This window comes from Sander lucioperca, chromosome 1 (genome assembly GCF_008315115.2).
Source record: "Sander lucioperca isolate FBNREF2018 chromosome 1, SLUC_FBN_1.2, whole genome shotgun sequence".
Taxonomy (NCBI): Eukaryota; Metazoa; Chordata; class Actinopteri; order Perciformes; family Percidae; genus Sander; species Sander lucioperca.
In genome coordinates this window covers 40,911,961-40,919,031 of record NC_050173.1, presented here as the reverse complement: position 1 = coordinate 40,919,031, position 7,071 = coordinate 40,911,961, and positions in this window count along the sequence as shown.

Here is a 7,071-nt window from a genome sequence, read left to right as displayed (position 1 = left end):
GAGGTACACCCAGCGAAACATTTGGCGCCGATTATCCTGAAAATGTCGTTGATCCAGACTGATCGAGACATTACTGGTCGGAGTTGCCATTGTATTGAAATTGTTACTCACAAATGTAAATCAACATTACCTCTCAATGTAATATTTTTCCAGTATTATTTTAAGGCATATTAAAATGTATAAAATATTTTGAGTGTTAAATATTTCTTTATATGTGAGCTCCCGCGTTTTTCTTTTTAACTATACCTTAATGTCACTCGCCATCATTTGTAATTATTTTATCAAACTGGTTAATAATTTTTTTAACCATCTGCCTCGCAGTTCGCCACTGCACAGTCTGAAGAGACACAGTGCTGTTGCTGCTGGGGCTGTATTTCCTAGTGATGGCCAAATTAAGCTTTGTGAACCATTTTCTTTATCTTCTGCCCACTAGACACCCACTAGATGGCGCTCCCTGTTCAACAAAGGGTTTAAAAGCACACTGAATTGCCATTCCTTGAGCCTTTTTCTTTAACCCAAGAGCGCCATCTAGTGGGCTCAGAAAATTTAAAAATGGTTGAAGCTTCATTTGGCTGTCACTAGAATTCCAGTAAACTCACGCCTCATACTCAGAAATTCTTGCTAATCTAGTACACATAGGTTAGGACGGTTGTGATTGGTTTAAAGAAATACAAACAAGCCAGACTGTTTTTTTCCCTATTCCTGAATAGATAGGTGGTGTAGCCAGACAGTATTCCAGCACAGCAAGGTGGAGATAGGTCTGGCCATGCGCCAGAGAGACTAGACAAATTGAAATGTTGACCTCATGGTGACACTAGTTGAAAAGTCAGGGGTTCACCAAAGTGATTTGCAGTCCACCCTGACAGGGAACATACATTACCCATCGTCCCAAATGAAAATCCATTTGTAATGGTTGAGACATTTCACTAAAAAGCACAAGTGTCAACCTCATGGTTGGTGCTAGAGGAAAAGTCATTATGTATAGGAATTATGTCTAGGAATTGTGGATATCTTCACCAAATGTCATGTAATCAATTTAATATTTAATAAAATGTCCTTAAAGACCAAAAAAGTCAACCTCATCCTTACAGTAAAGGTAGTCTATATCCACGATGTTCCACTTCCGGGATTGCTCCGGTGCTGCCGGAAATCACGCGGATCACGCTCTTTTCGCCTGGATGTCCGTTGCCTTACGCTTTCTTTGTGTTGGAATTTTAAACTCTGCTCGATTTATGAAGACTATTAGTTAACTGCTCCTCAGATCTCTGCAGGGTAAATCCAGACAGGTAGTTAGACTATCTGTCCAATCTGAGTTTTCTGTTGCACGACTAAACTACTTTTGAACGTACACACGTTCCATCTAAACAAGTTCCTTCCCGAGGCTATTTTGCAGCGGCACTGTGGCTCTGTCGGGCACTTAGTGCCGCCCAAGACGATTGTGATTGGTTTTAAGAAATGCCAATAAACCAAAGCACGTTTTTCTCCCATCCCGGGATGCTGTGTGGACAGACCCTCCTGCGCAGCTCTGTGGAGGAAGGTCTGGCAAAGTGAGAATACAGTAAATGAAAGTCACAAGATCATCAAAGTTGTGCTTGGTTGTTTTAAAGGGCAGGTATTTTTTTTAATTATCAAAGCAGATGTGGACTAAATATAAAGTACACAGATAGAGAATGATTAAGAAGGAGACCCACAATTTAAAGGCAGGATGAGAGAACAAAAATTAAAAGGAAAAAAACATCACAATGGTCTCTCCAACTATTTCTAAAAAGAAGTAGAGAGGGACAGAACGGGCTCATGAAAACTCCATTAATACCTGACAACGGACACCTCGAAGGGCATTAACCCACTTATACCCTGGTCACTTGCCAAATAACATATTTTTAAAACATTAGTTTATATTTTAAATTAGTTTTACAATCAAAATCTAAAGGTTTTACAAACAATAACTGTTTCCCTGGTTACGCCTGACGGTTTGACTAATACCTGGAACAATCATTCCCATCCTATAAGGTTCTTATGCAATGCAAACATTGTTCACTCCTCCAGGAAGGGGAAAATAGGAAGGACCTTAGATACGACATGCCTCCCTTAGCAATGGGAGATATTTATAGTCCGCTCAGCTACAAGTCAGAAAGCTAAGGCTATGCTAGCAAGATCAAAAGTCAATAACATTGTGTACAGTTGGCAATCAGTAAAAATTATTTGACAGTATGATGAACAACAAAACAAGCTAGCTATCCAGCCATGTCATTGTCCCCAAAACAATATAAGGACTTTTACGAATTTTATCCGCGATGTGTAACGTTACTGTCGGCCGCAGCCTGAAGTAGTGACCTGAACAGTGAACGGGATGTGAGATAACGTCATTTGCTGTGAAACAAAGTCAGTCCAGAGAGGCAGTATAACTTACTTCTTGCAGCTTGTGTGTTAGCTCCATCCTGTGGTGTTCAGGGGACGAGTTGGAAATAACAGATTCACATTTCCTTTTTGTTTTAATGTAGCGCATTCATTTAGAACAGTAAACAGTCAGTTTCCCCGAAACTCCTTTAGTAGGTGTCCTAAATCACTTTTTTATGGACACCCTGCAGCCAATCAGAATTGAGTATTCACCCAGACCATGGTATAAGAAGCTTGTAATGGACAATGATGCACAGAGGATGGGCCAGTTAAACGTTAACCCAAAGGGCCATACAGTTCTGCCAATATAATATTATATTGGGGCGACTGCGCCACAGGTGGTAGAGTGGTCATCTACCAATCGGAAGGTCGGTAGTTTGATCCCTCAGGTATCTATCAAACATATTTACCTGGTGCCTTTTGAGAGAAACATTGACCAGGTAAAACGACTACGGGCTGACTATGTTCAGGTACACACTATATACCACACCATATAGGCCTACTGTGGCTATTGCAACTGTTTGATGTAGCCCCTTGCATTTGACAATATTTACAGTAGTGTAAAGTGTTTTAGAGGGTGATGGAGCTTGATGCTGCTGTGAACCTTCACAAGTTTCTCTTTGTTGATGAAGTGGGCTTCAACCTGGCCAAAACCTGACGCTGTGAGAGGAATATCATCGGCCAACGAGCAACAGTTCAAGTGCCTGGACAACGTGGGGGCAACATCTCCATGTGTGCTGCCATATCAGATGATGGGGTGGTGGGACGTAGGCCCCTTCTTGGGGCCTACAACGCTGCTGCTCTCATTTACTATCTAAATGTAGCCTGGTGTAAATCTGAGAGATTTAAACCAGTTACTTTATCTATAAACTATGTGTAAGAAACAAAAATGTTAGTAATGCAATTGAAATGAAAGTATTTTAGTTTAAAAGAGAAATAAAAAGGTGTTAACTGAGAGCTTAAACATTTTAGTTCTGAATTAAACATTACTTGGTATTTAAGACATTTTTTGAAGCTTAACAGTGGTGTAAACTGAGTAATATTTACACGTATTGTGCCTTTATTTTGAAGTGTTTTATTGATTAGTCTGTTTTGTTGTAAGTCAATGTCATGTGTGGTGAATGGTTGAAAGTGAGGAAATGAATGAGTGAGGGAGGGTTTTTTTTTGTTTTGGTTGGAAGAAGAGGAGGAGAACGAAGCGGACATGAGGGGGAGAACGGAGAGAGAACGGCAAATTGTGAGGAGTAAAAGAAAAGACGGAGAGACATTGAAAGACATTGAGTGACACGAGTGGCGAGGACGGAGAGGTGGACACTACGGCACTCTACTTGTTTGGCAGACATTTGTGAAGCAAACTTTGTGCGAGTGTTCATGGCCGAAGCTGGAGCGAACGGCGGGGAGTGCTGATTGAGGACGACTGTGTGTTTCTGCTGAGGACTCTGCTGCCGCTGGTGGTTGGTTTTCGTTCTGGTTTTGGAACTGTGTTTCTTGGACTGGCCGCTGACTGTAAGTTGGATTTCCATGTGCTTGTTTCACCGAAGATAACGTTCTGATGGACGCTACGCAAGCGAGCTACTATCAGGCCTGCCACGTGTTTCTTTTTCTCTCCCTCTGTGTGTATGTCTGTGTGTGTGTGTGTGTGTGTGTGTGTGTGTGTGTGCGAGTGTGGTACCACCATAGTTAGTAGGGTTTGAGTAAGTTGGCCAGACCTTGACACTGCTTTAAGGGTGTGATTTGTTATATATATATTTTTTGTTTGTTATTTAATTGAATTGCTGAATATTATTTGTACTTTTAAGTTGTCGTCCAGTAATATATAATAGTTTTTTTTTTGTTAAAAAGTTGTCTGGGGTCAATTATTTTAATATAGTACAATAGGCTGCATGGGTAACAGTAGTGTGGTGTACATACTAACCCAAAATAGGTAAACCTTCAGCTACCTTAAGGAAACAAACCCAAACACCACATCATTCTAGTCTAAAGTCAATTATTGCAGCTTAGGCATTCTATGGGGGTTGGGGTGTTACATAAATATGATTGAGCTGGTGTGTCGGGGTGAAGAGGTCACCTATATTATTGTGTGGGACAATGTTAGGTTCCACCATGTAGAGGTGGTTCAGGAATGGTTTTGGGATCGTCCCCATTTCCTGACTCTATATCTGCCCCAATACTCTCCTTTCCTCAACATATTGAGGAATTCTTTTGAACATGTGACCCTTCAGGCCATGGATGAGGCTTGTGATGACATCACTGCTGACCAATGTCAGGCTTGGATTCCACATTCAAGAAGATTCTTCCCAAGGTGCATTAACTATGAAAACATACAGTGTGATGTGGATGAGAATTTATGGCCAAATCCAGAAGACCAAATTGATGCGGATTAGACTAAACCTTACAGTTCTGTAATGTTGCAATAAAAGATTGTTTCTTGCATTGATGATCGGGGAAGATGTCTTCATTGATCACACTTCTGATTATGGGATAGGAATTATGGAAATAGTTTGTTGTTGGATTTGATGGGTAATGTACAGTTCCATTTTTGCCTACTGTAATGTGAAAACAGTGAGCAAACAGATCATCTTTAGCACTTCAAAGGGTAACTTTGAAACATGTATCTTACATTGTTTGGTCTTGGACTAAGTTATTGTTACAATAACCTAACTGAAAGAATTGTACTATGATATGTTTAGGTGACTTAACAAATAGTACTCGTATTTCACAGAAACTTAGTGGTTGAAACATTGGTCTTGTAATAAAAGATGTTTACAAGCCAAATGAAAGGAGAATCAGTTGCTTTGAATGTAAGATTTAATGATTTACAAGTATGATCAGTTGGGAGTCTTGTACAGAGTTTTGACACACTGCACCATACTATTGATAAAAGTAGTGTGTGACAATAGGTGTGAAAACGTCCTAAGGGACCTTTTCATTTAGAGGATAATTCAAGTAGCAGCCTAGCCTGGCTCCTCCTACGTACTTCCGCTCAATTTTCATTTTCCTTCAGTACTCCGTCTGGGTTTGCGATATATTCGAGGCCAATCTTTACCGGTCCAATCAGTGAACAGAGGGAGTGCCTGAGAACAATGACGTTGAGGTTGTGCGCTAGTTTGAGTTGTAGTTCCGTAATGGCGGCAGAGAAAGATGCGAGCGAAGCCATTCGGTCCGTTGTGGCAACGCTGCCGAAATATCCAGAAGTTAAAGCCTGAGCAAGAAAGGCTGAGTTTTGTTGGTGGCCATGATGTTGTGGCCATCCTCCCCACGGGATTCGGGAAAAGTTTGATTTTCCATCTCACTCCGTTAGAGTGGCTCTGGGCAGATCCAATAGTTTTAAACTTACCCGCCTTTAAAGTACCCGCCTTCAAGGAAGTTAACACTTGTCAATAGAGAGTGGCCAGACTCTCTATACAAATGAAATGTACGAGACTCTGGTAGGACCAGGCTAGTAGCAGCCATGACGATGTTGTCTTCACTTCATTTTGTTTTGAAAAATGTACTTTCTCAAAAACAAGTGGACAACTTGGATAAGTTATTCAATTTCTTTTTTCCAATGTAAATACACATTTCTTAAATTGTTATTTTCTGATTTTATCACTTGTTTTGTACACCTCAATAAAGTTAATTTACAGTTGGTCTGGCCTTGTTCCAGTCCCTGACATGCTGACACCATTATTGCTGATTCACTGTTGCACAAATTCATTTCAGCTGTCACAAATTGTGAACTCCACTCCCTTCACTCCTTTACTCCCTCTCTCTCTCCACCATGAGCTTGTTTTCCGTGCTGCAGGTGACTGCTAGTCTGCACAAATACACCCATCTCTGTCACCCAGCTCCTTCTCCTTTAATTTATATCCCTGCTTCCCTCACTCACAGTTCTCCTCTTTTAGGCCACAGTTCAACACAAACTCTGTTCATTCTTTTACACCAGTTCCAAACTCAACTGATTTTGTATCCTCAATATGTCCTGAGTAAGGAAAAAAAAAGCCCAGAAGAATCCCATTAGGGGAAAGTTTCGAAGAAGACCCTAATATAGCCTATTCATACACCTATTCATTATTTTTCTCACGTGAATAGGGTAACATTTTTAACCTTTAGATATCACCATGAAAATTACTGCGTTGATTATTTACATTAAGACAAACAAAAAATGTATTACACATTTTTAGAAATTGTTTGTTAACATGGGCAAAAGGTGCATAATCTAATTAAATATGTGCTAATTTGCATAACTACTACAACAGATCTAAACATTGGGTATAGCCAAGTGAAAATGTCTTGTTGAATCTTGTTGACATATAACAGTAAAAGACTATAGAGGCAAACACATGTCACCATAAGGGGCAGAGATTCAGTCATTCGTTCAAGGTCCACTCAACTGTCAATCAACTGTCGCTAAGCTGTCACTCAGGTAAGAAAGATTTCCTTTTGTTTCTCCTACATGGATTATTCAACCTACATTAATAAAACATACCTGAGACAATTTATTGGGAACATCTGGATGTGTGTTGAGCTGTTGTACGACTATTATTGGTGAAACAATGTCAAGTTTAGGATTATTAATGCATGCACGTGATCTACATGCGGCAGATGGGGTATATCACCAGACTTGCAGTGTGAATTTTCGTACAACGAAGCAAATACCAGCAGCATATAAAACAGACACTGAACAAGAGTCAA